General features: G+C 36.7%; 1 protein-coding gene across 2 annotated transcripts in view; it reads right to left on the bottom strand.

Moving 5' to 3' along the window:
• Window positions 1–14608, bottom strand: part of NALF1 (NALCN channel auxiliary factor 1) — a 573794-nt gene that overhangs the window by 474347 nt on the left and 84839 nt on the right. The window lies entirely within an intron of this gene.

Here is a 14608-nt window from a genome sequence, read left to right as displayed (position 1 = left end):
CTCCACATTTAACAGAAAATAAAATAGCCTAGGCAGGCCTGACACAGCTTCTGTATCCTCACAGTTGTCATTTAAAAATGTTTAGCCCTTATTCAACATTCACGCTTAACTGTATTGAACACGTCCAGGGATTAGTTACCGTTAAAATCATTCCTTGTGGCCCATAAACCATGAATATCAATTTTCACAAGTATGTCATGGGTCAAAGGCAATCTTGAAAGGGTGCAAGGAAAGAGGGTGTGTGAGCCGTGAAGACAACAATTAACCTCAAAAAGAAGATCCGCACTTTCTCTTTCACACAATAAACAAGGACAGGAGACTCAGTGCTTTGTGAAATTAATTGTTTGGTCAAATACGAAGGTTTAAGGATCTGATTTTGTTGTAATGACATTAGATTCACTTGTCACACAAACCTTCACAATTAGTCTCATGAATTCTTTGATGCACTACTGTCATAAGTTTCATTTAATAAGTTCATATTAAAAGCTACAAATTGACATGTGCCTTAACTTCCAGTTGTCCCTCATTATAGATATTCATTCAATGGTACTTTGTAAAAGAAAAAACAATTATACACAGATGTGATTCCAGACTAAAGACTCATATTAGCACAAAGGCCTTGCCCTATTCAAGGTGCGAGGAGACTGGAGACACGGTCCACACCTTTACACAAGGAGCAAGGCCAGGAGGCAGTACCTGCCGGTGCAGAGCCATGAGAGAGAACACAGGAAGGTATGAAGCCTGCACGATCCAGCTGGTCAGGTGAGATCACCACTGTAGCAGCCCGAAGGAAGGAAGGCCTTCCACGCATGTTACTGCAGCGGGAGGAAGGGTGGGAGATTCGTGGCGAGGACGAACATGACCTTAACGGAGGCTTTATTTGGGGAGATGAAGAGGAACATCACGCACAGCTTCACACTCCAGTTAACAGCTTTGGCCTTGATTTTGTTCACTCGACAGATACTATTGAAAGTCTATTTGAACAGTAAGAAGCTAGAGATCTGTAAAAATGCAGCCCCTAACTATAAAAACCTTTGAATTTTGTCTCATAGATAGTAAAGAATCATTATAGATATAAAGAGTTGAACGTATCATTACTCCCAAAGTATCTCTTTCATTTTGAAAAACTTAGGTGAATATATGTTTACATGTACACACGCACACACATACACATGCACACACATACACATATACACACATATTTCCCCTTATGTAATTGATTAAATTATTGATTTTGTCACTGAAGAACAGACCTGTTCTAAGACTCTAAGATGACTTCTTAGTTTTATTGGCTGATCAGTAAAATAAAGCATCTGTCAAGTCAATCACTTGACTGCTTTGAAGGTTTATGTTTTTTTTCCAAACTGGATGCTTAAAGGATTTAAACAGTTTGAAAAATTCTGTAAAATCATCTTGAGTTTTGTGATATGTCACCCTTAATGATAATAGCTCGTGCATAATCTCTTTTTTGAACATTATGAATGGTATTAAATCATTTTCCACTACCAACTGTACAGGGACTGATCAGAGAGATAAATCAATTATCTCTGTATTTGGCTATTTCATTCATATATCCAACTGACAGTGGCAACTCCCCAACACCACCCTGCAAAAATGAAAAGAGGAAGTAACACCAAAATGCAGTTACTCTCTTGTGTTATTTAGGCAATATAAGCAAAATAACCAATGAGAAATGGGTTAAAAAGATCAAAAGAATTCTGATTGGATTTTGATTTCAACCATACCTGCTTATCTATGTTATTCCTCCCTACTTCACTATTAATATGTGTGGATTTTACGCTGACAAAACTGATAATTTCCAAAACGATTTTTTTCCATTGCTGTATTGACATCATCCTATTCATCAATCTCAAATGATCAAAGCTATCAAATCATTCCGTTTTAAGTTCTATATAAAAGCACATTCATTATTTTATTACATGACTCATTTGCTGAGTCAATAAAAAGCATGTTATACTTGCCATACTTTTGGCTTTCCTAACAATGCATGTTTAAAATAATGTCTTATGCATAATGGAAAAAAAGGTTAAGTATGGAATCATTTTATTCAGTGTCTCAATAAAGAACAACAAAACCCAAAACCCTACCTCCAGGTTGCAAGACTCTAGGAAGCCACACTAGATTACCTAGTCTGAGAGAGGCCGAGGATGACCTTTACAAATGATGTCAGTTTCCTAGTGGGGAACCCTGGGGGTCTCACAGCAGGGATATGAAAGGTGCTTGTGGGGTTTTTGAGACTGTCCTCTTGGGTTGAGGAGTCAATTGCTTAAAAAGAGATGGCAAACAGCAAGGTTGGGAAAGCTACCTGCAGCTATCTTTGAAGAATACCCCTTTACCTTGGTAGAAATTGTTAGAGGGAATGGGTCCATGCCTGTCTCTCATTCTTGCACGTGAAGCTGGCTCTCATGAGTCCAGATCCATTTTCCAAATCGTCCCAGGGGACTAGCTGGTTTAGTTGGTGCCTGCCAGACAAGGAGCTAATCCCGGCACTTCAACTCGCATAGAAGCCATTAGCCAACACTCTACCTGCGTTTTCTCTGCCCTACCTGCTCAGTACCTCTTTCATCCTCTCTATGTGGAGCCTCAATTAGCTATCTTCAAATGGTATTTACTTTGCCTGTCTCTTGGGGACTTAATTGCTTGGAACTGTTGATGTCTTCCCAGAGGATCTGTCATTCTGCCCAGGATGCTGTTCTCAATCCTATTGGTTCTTTCCTCCAGGTAAGCTCTGCTGGGAATGAGAAGTCCATGCAGACACCACTATGCTGTTTCGTTTACGTGAAACCAGAGCAAGTTACAATAATAACTTCTTTGTCACATTTTCTGGAGTGTGAAGTATCTAATAATCTATAATTCCACTAACAGGCCAAATTATTTCCCATTCCAATAAACAACTGTGCATGACTAAAACAAATATAAAATGAATACAATCAATATAACATTATCAATAAAATGGTAGTAAAGTTTGTAAATTTAAAGAGGGAAATAATTTGCATATCTTTTAAACACAGCAAGTGGAGAAAATAACAAAATATTCATTCTGTAGTAACTCTGCTTATAATTCCTGTCTATAAAATTTAACCCCATCACCATCTTTCATTCAATGAAAAGGGAAGGTCATATGAGGTTATATCTTCAGTAGACCCAATTAATTCTTATATTTTCTTTCTTTACTAAAACACAGATTAACAAAAAACAGATTTACACAGACTGTGCAACAATGGCAAATCCTCCTACAGGATGATTGCATTTGGCTCTTACTACTTATTATAGGTTGAATTGTGCTCTCTTCCCCCCCAAATATGTTGAATTTCTAACACCTAGTGCTTCAGAGTGTGACCTTATTTGGAAATAGGATCATTGTAAGTGTAATGTCAAGAGCAGGATGGGTCCCTAATCCAATATGACCACAGAAGATGGGCATATAAAGACACAGACCCTCAGGGAAAATGCCATGTGAAGACTTGTGAGGTAGAGGACTGGAGTGATGCATCTGTAGGTCAAGGGGCATGTGGGGCTACCAGAAGCTAGGAGGGAGATTGAACAGATTCTCCCTCAGAGCCTTCAGAAACAGTCAACCCTGCAAACAGCTTGGTTTTGGACTTCAAGCCTTCAGAACAGTGAGACAATACACTTCTGTTGTTTTAAGCCACCCAGTTTGTGGTACTTTATTATGAGCACTAGGAAACTGACATATGATTTAATACAGCTGATAAAAGGAGGTTCAATAGAGCAAAGGATAGTTCAGTCGCAGAAAGAAACCGTATCAAGTATACCAGCCTTTCAGTCTTTGTCAAATATACGTGACATATCTGACATACGTATATGTGTGCGTATATACACACACACACACACACTCACGCATACATGTATATACAGTCACTGCGTCAAGGTAAATTTCTCGTTTTTTCTATTAGATACATTTGATTTACACACATATACATGTGCATAATAAATGCAACTATGGAAGCCCTGAGGAGGAGAAATAACTCCTTCTCTGGGGATCAAGGATGAGGAATATTTTAAATCAATGTGATGCTTGCTTGTGGGGCAAGAGAAAAGAAAAGATGTACAAGGAAGAATATGAGTAGAAGTAAGGGCAACATACCTCCTGGCGGGCCCTGGGCAGTCCCAGTTTATGTCTGTTGTACTAACTTAATTGCTAAGGTTCTCCTTCCACTTTCAAAAAGTCCTGTTGTGATGAAGAATTATATTTTTACAGGACAAGCATTCTAGAAATACAATTTCTAGTTCCTCTTTGTACCCTAACTATTCTTATCTTCAGCAAATCACTTTGTACAATGGGAATTGTGATAGTCTAACCTTTCTCTCAAAGTCAACTATGAAATAAAAAGGATATGAAAAATGTGAACAAGCTTTCAAAGTTATAAGCATTATCTAAATGCCAGACATTTCTGCCACAATCCCAGGAAAGTCCTAGCACTCAGTTACAGGAAGCCGTTTTCTTCTTGAATCTGCACCATTCTTCTACAGCTTGTACCAATTATATTTCATTTTCTTGGCGGCCACTGCAACATGCTCTTGACCTCATTCTATTGCACTAGTAGTTGCCTCTGACTTGCTCTAATTAAGGGGGAAGAAAGAGAAGACAGGAGCTAACATTTATTGAAAGCCTCCATCATTAGAAGCACTGAGCAAGGCACTTAACATTTATTATGACAGTAGTTGCTGTCATTTATTGAATTTTCACTACATACCAGGCATTGTACTAAGCAACTTTCATAGATTTAATGCTCATCATCCATATTTGAAATGGTTACAATAATCGTTATTATATAAGGAAGTGGGGCCCCAACACTTCAAGCAATATTTCTAAACATGACTTCAGATTCAAAATGTCTGATTCTACGAACAGTTCTGTTCTTTTGAACTGTGTGGCCTTGGACAAATCACTTAATATCCCCATTCTCTGTCCTCATCTGACAATGGGCATAATCATAATATCTACTGCATAGAGTTATTATGAAGATTAAATGAGTTAATATAAGTAAGGGCTAAAAAATACCTAGCATATAATAAGTGCTCTGAAATGTCAGGGATAGCATCTTGCTACTACTATCACTATTGTTGTAATCATTATTACTGTCATCATAATTATCTTTATGTATTCAAGGGCATACAACCAGTAGGTGACAAAATAAAATTCAAATTTAGGCATTTTGAGCACTGACCCATTCATTCAATCAACAAGTATTTATTTAGTGTGTGCTATGGTGCCAGGAATAAAATGATGGGAAGGAATGGATGTTCTTATTTGTGTAGCACATTTTTAGTTTCAAAGACTCATATTCTGTTAGAAAAAATTTAAAGCCATTTTTGTGGCAGTTGGAAATATAAGGTGCACATAAGAACACATAGTTAGGTGTACATCTTCCACTCTAGGAGAGCCATGTAAGTCTATATGTGAAAGTTGAGTCATAAGTTAACAATACTAGAGGTGGGGGAAGAGTGTCCTAACCAATGGAAAGAACATAGACCAAAGTCCCGAAATGAGAGTTTGAATGGGTAATGGAAAGACGGTGTGTGCCTGGAGAGCAGGTTTTGAGATGGGTTAGAGAAAAATCAGAGAGCATAGGCAGGAGCTGGATGAAGAAAGTCTTATAGAACAGTGGTGGTCAGAGGTTGGAGAGGAGGGGGAAATGAGGAGTTGTTGTCTAATGCGTACAGAGTTTCAGTTTTGCAAGGAACATTTGTAAACGTTCTGGAGAGCTGTTGCAGAGCAATGTAAATATACTTGATGCTATAGAACTGTACACCTACAAATGACTAAGAAGGTAAATTTTATGTTATAGGTTTTTTAAACACAATTTTAAAATCATTAAAAAAAGAAAGTCATAAATTTTCTTAAGGAGTTTTGATTGTATCTGAGGGGTACTGAGAAACTATTATGAGGTTTTCAGAGAGGGAACTGAAACAAGGAAAAGAATTACAGATTTTCCAGCCTCTGGATATCAGCCTTTGTAGATGCTGAAAAGAATAACAATGAACACATCTGTTCTGATAATTTTTTCTTCTTCTAATAGGTCTCAAATTTTAGCTTAAAGAGAGAAAAATGAATTCATCATTTATTCTGGCATCCAACAAATCATTTGAAACCATATATTTCATATATTTCGTAAAATCTTCTAAACATACTACAACAGAAACGAGAAAATGAGAAAATCAATATCCACACAAATAAGAGGTATCCATTTAAAGTGTTCTTAAACCCCCTCCTCTTCCCCCAAGAATTAGTCACCAATGGGATTTCAATGGCTGAAAATAGTGACTCTGGAAAATTAAGTATCACTAGATGCCATCCTCCATATAATGTCCACTTACGGTCTTACAATAGCTACTTAGTTGCCCTGTTATTATTTTCTTCAGACTAAATCACTGGTTCTCAGATGATGTACTTTTAGAACATCTGGGATCTATACTGAAGTTTTCCATACTGAAATTAAAAACAAAAAAAAAAGGCAGGCCTTTCCAGTTCACTGGGGAGAAAAATAGTAGATAGGGTTTCCATTTCAAGTTTTCTTCAAAAATATTTCTTGCTAAGCTCTGAGGTCTGTTTCTACCTGTTCTAAACAAACATTAATGAAAAAGCAGCAAATTGATACTACTGGAAAGTTTAGAAATAGCTAATTATTTCTGTCACTGACTTTGAGGTTATAGTGATATATGCAAAAATATAATATATACATTCTCCTAGTCAAATATTTACTATTTCATGTCACTGAATTAATAAAGCAATACTATAAAAAGTTATATAAAGACAGGACTACCAGGTGTCCAGCCATTTGGGTGAGTTTTCCCACCACAGGCCAAGAGGTCTACCTTACTTGATCAAAAGCTGCCCCACCCCACTGGCACCCTGTCCTAATATTTTCTTCCTAATGCTTTGCACTGTACACTTAAATAAACATCATAGTCCCAGTAATTCAATCTTCTTAGTTTGGTCTTCAAATCTTTCTGTCCCCTGAGCTCTGGGAGAGCCTGCCAAGCAACATACTTTGAGTCACCATAACATCAAGGAACTTTCCCCACTGTGGTGACCATTTTGTTTTCTTTCTCACTTCTTTCAGCTGAGGTAGAAATATTATGAAACCTGGGCATGATAGGAAAGGAAACAGACTGCAATACACTACACCACCAAGGCAAAGCTTTATTATATACATAAAATCTGTAAATATGTCTGTATCTGTATATCCCTATATTGATGTCTATATCTAGATCTGTATCCATTATCTCTATCCGTATCCATATCCGTATCTATCTATCACAGAGAGAGAGACTGAGATACCTTGACATCAATATCTGGTAAAATATCCTAATAAAGAGACTTTGTCTCATCTAGGTGACAGTAATGTTAAAAAAAAAATCAAGAAACAGAAAACCAAGTACATTTGACTTAAAAACAGCACCTAAAAATTCATGTGATTATGCCAAAATGGCCGTTCTGTGTTGTCAAACATGTAAAGCATAATAGCTAGAAGTCTCTTCTATCACAGAAATATTCATCAGATGACCAAGATCAATAAAGTTAGTGGAAACAGTGCAAAATACCCAGTGATGTATTGGGACATACTTTAACAGAGTTTACAATTTCTCCCGCAAAATATTCTCTGTGCCGAGGTCAACTATGTGATCTCAAGAGTCAAGCCCTTTAGAGAACTACATTTGATTAGTAATTTTCCAGCCACTGGACTGAAAGAACCAAGACAGATTATAAAGTGATTTATCTTACAACTTGGGAGTAGCTTATGCACAGAGGATATCTGTCCCTGCTTTTCAAGTCAGTGCAAATTACTGCATCCTTCACAATGTGTTAAACAAGAGCTGCTCCTCAGCCACTGAAAGAGCTACCTAGTAGGTGTATTTGCCACTTCTCTGAATGAGAGTTATCACTGAATGGAAAGAAAATACGTTGCTAGGATTAGAATACTACAGAAATCCCCACCACCACATGCACAAGCAGCTTAGCAAAGAAGATACTGAAATCTCACAGCTTTCTCATTTTTCAACTTTGTTGTGTTAATTGCAATTTACATATTTTCATTACACCACAATGTTCAACAAACCATAAATATCCATTTCCAAAGAGCTGGTATCATCAGAATCTGTCCTGAATGAATCCAGTCCAGTGGGGTTTCTAAATTTCTCCCTAAAATATTTATCTAACGACAAAATTCCAAGGCTCAGTATCAGGTTAATGTGGATGGGACAGTATAGTTTGGTTACATAAGTGACAGCATATGAAAGTGTCATCTTATTTTGATTAGCTGTTAGAGCTGAGCACATAAACTTGCACACCCACTTACAGAATATTTATCTATTTAGTTCCAACTATGTGTATGTATATAATAAATGTATATAGTATTAACATACAGTTAACACTATTTAAGAATAGATTTTAAAATAAGGATCGGTTTTAAAAATGAGGACAGACTTTTAAAAGAAATTAACTGGTCTCTCATAATACCATTTAGTAAATAGAATTCCTGCCCATTCATGTTTTATATTCACAATAAATGAAAAGAGATAGCTTGCTTGCCTCATTTATAAAACCTATTCTCACTGATTGCTCCTGAAACATCCTTAGTTTATTTAAGCCTACTAAATTAAAAAATATTTAAATTAATAAATATTACCTAGATTTGGGTGGTTTTAAAAGGAATGAAATATTTGGAGAGTAGCTATTATTAACCTTTATAAATATTTGAGGAACATATTATGTCTATGACAAATCACATTCCTTTAGGGTCTAATAAACTAGCTGTTTTAAATTCCTCTTTATGTAGGTCACATTACTCTCTTTTATAAAAATAAATATATTTTAGCTGAGTTTTTTCTTTGCTCATTGTAAAAATTTACAAAAACCATAAAGAAGAGAAAGATCATCCATCTTTACACTCTGTGATTATTCTTCGTGTTGAGTTGGGAGGTGGGTGTAATTACAGATACAGGTGCAGCTGCAATAAGCCTATTTTCAGTGCCATTCCCTTTCTAGCACAAGAGCACTGTGGCTAACGGCTACCTGAGAACCTCAGTAAGTCTCACCAAGGGTGGTGTTAGTAAGATGAATCTGTATCATCCCTAGACATCAAGTAAACAAAACAGACATCTTTCATATTAGACAGCAAGCTAAAGCAAACAGCAGCTTAGCAGATGTGTTAGAAATTCTGCTTTGCAAAGGAGTAGGTTGTAGATAACGATGTGCTCACCAAAACATTTCCTTTTTAAATCAAGCGAAAATCAAAGAAAATGTATGACTAGGTCACTAAAAATTTTCTTTCAAGTGAAATTATACTACACAACAGATCAAAATGCAGGCTTATTAGCATTAATAATAATAGGAGAAATACATATTGAAATCTGTAGTGAATCTGTTGTCCCAAATACTGTCTGGGTTAATGACATATATACTCAATACAGATTTAAGCTGATGAGTAAAGTGTCAAACAGGGTATTTTAGAGAACTGTTGCCAACCTATGACAGAATTTGTATCTGTATGTGTAATATATGAGAAAAATTTCCTCTCATATGTTGTGAGCATATTGGCACCTTTGTATTAAAGCAACAATCAAAGAGTGCTGATTCAATTTAAAATAGAAGACAAATTTCACTAAAATCAATTGAATGCAACAAAACTTCTAAACTGCAAATTATCATATATTTATTTCATGTACTGGATTCAAAACAGTTCATGGAAAGAGAATGTGGACTCAGGCCCTACTCTTTGTTTGAACAGCGTCTGATCCATAAAAAGAATCATCTAAAAGCTACAGAAGTAAAAACAAATTCATTTTGAATTTCATATTACAGAAGGAGCCCAAAAGCAGCTCAGACTTTTTTTATAATTTTATTTTATATTATCAATAAAAGAAGCCGGTAACTGACAACAGAAAGAATTAGAACTGGTGGGGGGGTTGGGAGACAAAAGAGTAAGAGGAAAAATGCAACAGAAGAGGAGGAAATATAGATAAAGAGAGAGATTCACATGCAGAAAGTGACAGAGGAATACCCCACAGTGTGTTTTTCTCACATACAAAGAAATAAATGACACGTGTAAGCAGAAGCAGAGGAAAAAATTAACAAGCTAGAAATCCATACCACGTGACCTCTTAAGGTAGTTTTTCTAAGGTCACATTGTGCTTTGTGACTGGATGCGCAAATGGCTTGTCACTTCCTGTTACCCCCAGGGCCAGATGAAATGAAGTCAAGGGCCCAGGATTCCCTCTCCCTGCTGTACATCCGAGGAGAGTAGCAATGACTGGTTATTACATGCTAGTCCATTGTCCTAAAATGCTCTATAAAGGCTTTGCAAGATTTAGTTTCCTGGTCCACATCAGAGTATTCTAGGATGTCCCATATCTGTGTATCAGTTAGGGGACAGCTGTGTTCCTTCTGAAAAGTATCCTAGAATTGCTTTACTACCATAGAGTTAGAGAGAATGTTAACTGTATCATGTACTTTCATGTAATAGTGTAAGAGTTATATGGGTGCTGCTAAAGGTCATTTCATATAAATCGTATTATATACATTACATGTGTATGTGTGGTTGCTTATATAACCCTGTAATGCCGTTCATGATAGAATTTTTCTGTTTACATATGATATCATACCCTGCTTTAGTACATACTCTGAGGCAGGGCTAGATCTTCACAGAGTGTTTTTCTCATTTTTATGTTTTTATGTAAGAAGAAATAAGTTTAAGGAGTGAGGAGACATGCATAAAGGAGAGAGACACTGAGAAAGCAAAACTCCCAGGAACCATCACTGGGCTGTCATTCCTGCAAACACTCCTGGGGACTAGAGCGGGGGTGGGGGGCAGATGAACCTGAATGCATATCTCAGCTGTCAGTGAAGAGTCCTGTGGCCTTTAACAGATTATTTCACTTATTTGAGCCTCAGTTTTTACAACTGAGAGGAGGATCAATGATACATACCCTATAAGATTCTTTTCAGAATAAAATTAAGCATTACATCTACAGCGTTTTGAACAGTATATGGGCTGTAGTAAGTACTCAATAAATGAATGAAAGGTTATTTCTAAAACTATGGCTCGGACAGGCTAAGTACTGCACACCTGTGGCAAGTTATTTTACTACTGTGTTTCTTGACTTTTCTTCTACAAAGCAGAAGTAAACATACCTACCTATACCTGGGACTCCTTCTCAGGACTAGAGATAATCTATGGAAATATCCTAACACTAAGGGTCACAACAAATTTTCAGTACATGGTAGTCTCAAAAACATTTGGATGTAAACAAAATTATTGAGAATTATTCTTTTTCTACTAATTGAGATCTCCAGAAACATTTATTAAGAACAAGGATGGACAGTTTGAACAATTCTCTGAATAAATTTCCCTCCATCTTTAACACCTGATACACAAGTAGAAGAAAATGAAATCAAATCTTTTTTGGAAGTAGAAGTGTAAGTTTTAAAAATTCATACTACCAGTAAAATTGATAAACAATAGTAACTCATTAGCAGATATAGAAAATTCTTCAGAATTTATAAATAAATAGTGCTTAACCATAAAAACTGTTCATTAACCTTAATTAAACCAGCCAGTCCCCCATTAGATCACTGGCTGTGTATGGACACAGATGAAGTGCTGCCCCTGAGCCTAACTGCAGCAGGCTATGGGCACTACTTGGAAAACTGCATCAGTGCAGACTCTCCTAATATCTCAAACTTCTAAATCTACTTTAGCTTTTCTATTATTTTGATAATCTCCAATAATAGCCAGAGTTCCCCAAAACGTTCTTGTCATTATTTCTGCTGTTGGGAGCTGCCTACAACTCAGAGGCAGTTGTGTTATGTCTCATAATCCACTTTGTCTTGCACTGTAAGTACTGATGACGGGTCCAGGTCAACTTTCTCTCTGACGTAGGCTTTTGATGCCTCAAGTTTTCAATGTGAAAGCATTATTCAATATCATTTATGCGCAGTAAATCTCCATAGATATATATCTACTTTATATGTGATGTAGGTTTTTATGCCTTAAGTTTTCAATGTGAAAGTGTTATTCAATACTATTTATGCATAATAAATCTCCACAAATATATAAAATAGTAACTCTAGTTTCTTTTTCAAGAAAAGCTCTACTTTTTTTGCTAGCATCTTCATTGGAGTATAACTGCTTTACAATGGTGTGTTAGTTTCTGCTGTGTAACAAAGTGAATCAGCTATACATATACATATATCCCCATATCCCCTCCCTCTCACATCTCCCTCCCACCCTCCCTATCCAACCCCTCTAGGTGGTCACAAAGCACCAAGCTAATCTCCCTGTGCTATGCAGCTGCTTCCCACTAGCTATCTATTTTACGTTTGGTAGTGTATATATGTCCATGCCACTCTCTCACTTCGTCCCAGCTCACCCTTCCCCCTCCCTGTGTCCTCAAGTTCATTCTCTATGTCTGCATCTGTCTTTATTCCTGTCCTGCCCCTAGGTTCATGGGAACGTTTTGGGTTTCTTTGTTTGTTTCTTTCTTTTTAGATTCCATATACATGTGTTAGCATACGGTATTTGTTTTTGTCTTCCTGACTTACTCCACTCTGTATGAGAGATTCTAGGTCCATCCACCGCACTACAAATAACCCAATTTCATTTCTTTTTATGGCTGAGTGATATTCCATTGTATATATGTGCCACATCTTCTTTATCCATTCATCTGTCGACAGACACTTAGGTTGCTTCCATGTCCTGGCTATTGTAAACAGAAGTACAATGAACATTGTGGTACATGACTCTTTTTGAATCATGGTTTTCTCAGGGTATATGCCCAGTAGTGGGATTGCTGGGTCATATGGTATTTCTACTTGTAGTTTTTTAAGGAACCTCAATACTGTTCTCCATAGTGGCTGTATCAATTTACATTCCCACCAACAGTGCAAGAAGGTTCCCTTTTCCCCAGACCCTCTCCAGCATTTACTGTTTGTAGATTTCTTGATGATGGCCATTCTGATTGGTATGAGGTGATACCTCATTGTAGTTTGATTTGCATTTCTCTAATGATTAGTGATGTTGACCATCCTTTCATGTGTTTGTTGGCAATCTGTATATCTTCTTTGGAAAAGTGTCTATTTAGGTCTTCTGCCCATTTTTGGATTGGGTTGTTTGTTTTTTTCATATTGAGCTGCATGAGCTGCTTGTAAATTTTGGAGATTAATCCTTTGTCAGTTGCTCATTTGCAAATATTTTCTCCCATTCTGAGGGTTGTCTTTTCATCTTGTTTATGGTTGCCTTTGCTGTGCAAAAGCTTTTAGGTTTCATTAGGTCCCATTTGTTTATTTTTGTTCTTATTTCCATTTCTCTAGGAGGTGGGTCAAAAAGGATCTTGCTGTGATTTAAGTCATAAACTGTTCTGCCTATGTTTTCCTCTAAGAGTTTTATAGTATCAGGCCTTAGATTTAGGTCTTTAACCCATTTTGAGTTTATTTTTGTGTATGGTGTTATGGAGAGTTCTAATTTCAGTGTATCGTTTAGCCTCCATGTGTTTGTATTTTTTACAGATTTTTTCCTGTAATTGGTATCTAGTCTCAGCATTGTGGTCGGAAAAGATATTTGATACGATTTTCAATTTTCTTAAATTTACCAAGGCTTGATTTGTGACCCAAGATATGATCTATCCTGGAGAATGTTTCATGAGCACTTGAGAAGAAAGTGTATTCTGTTGTTTTTGGATGGAAAGTCCTATGAATATCAATTAAGTCCATCTTGTTTAATGTATCATTTAAAGTTTCTGTTTCCATATTTATTTTCATTTTGGATGATCTGTCCATTGGTGAAAGTGGGGTGTTAAAGTCCTGTACTATGATTGTGTTACTGTCAATTTCCCCTTCTACGGCTGTTAGCATTGGCCTTATGTATTAAGGTGCTCCTATGTTGGGTGCATAAATATTTACAATTGTTGTATCTTCTTCTTGGATTGATCCCTTGATCATTATGTTGTGTCCTTCTTTGTCTCTTGTACTAGTCTTTATTTTAAAGTCTATTTTGTCTGATATGAGAATTGCTACTCCAGCTTTCTTTTGATTTCCATTTGCATGGAATATCTTTTTCCATCCCCTCACTTACAGTCTGTATGCGTCCCTAGGTCTGAAGTGGGTCTCTTCTAGACAGCATATGTACGGGTCTTGTTTTTGTATCCATTCAGCCAGTCTGTGTCTTTTGATTGGAGCGTTTAATCCATTTACATATTTAAGGTAGTTATCAATATGTATGTTCCTATTACCATTTTCTTAGTTGTTCTGGGTTTGTTATTGTAGGTCTTTTCCTTCTCTTGTGTTTCCTGCCTAGAGAAGTTCCTTTAGCATTTGTGGTAAAGCTGGATTGGTGGTGCTAAATTCTCTTAGCTTTTGCTTGTCTGTAAAGGTTGTAGTTTCTCTGTCAAATCTGAATGAGATCCTTGCTGGGTAGAGTAATCCTGGTTGTAGGTTGTAGGTTTTCCCTTTCGTCACTTTAAATAAGTCCTGCCACTCCCTTCTGGCTTGCAGAGTTTCTGCTGAAAGATCAGCTGTTAACCTTATGGGGATTCCCTTGTATGCTATTTGTTGGTATTCCCTTGC

Source organism: Orcinus orca, chromosome 18 (genome assembly GCF_937001465.1).
Source record: "Orcinus orca chromosome 18, mOrcOrc1.1, whole genome shotgun sequence".
NCBI lineage: Eukaryota > Metazoa > Chordata > Mammalia > Artiodactyla > Delphinidae > Orcinus > Orcinus orca.
Note: the sequence above shows the minus strand (reverse complement) of the source record. Positions and strands in the feature narration are given on the sequence as shown.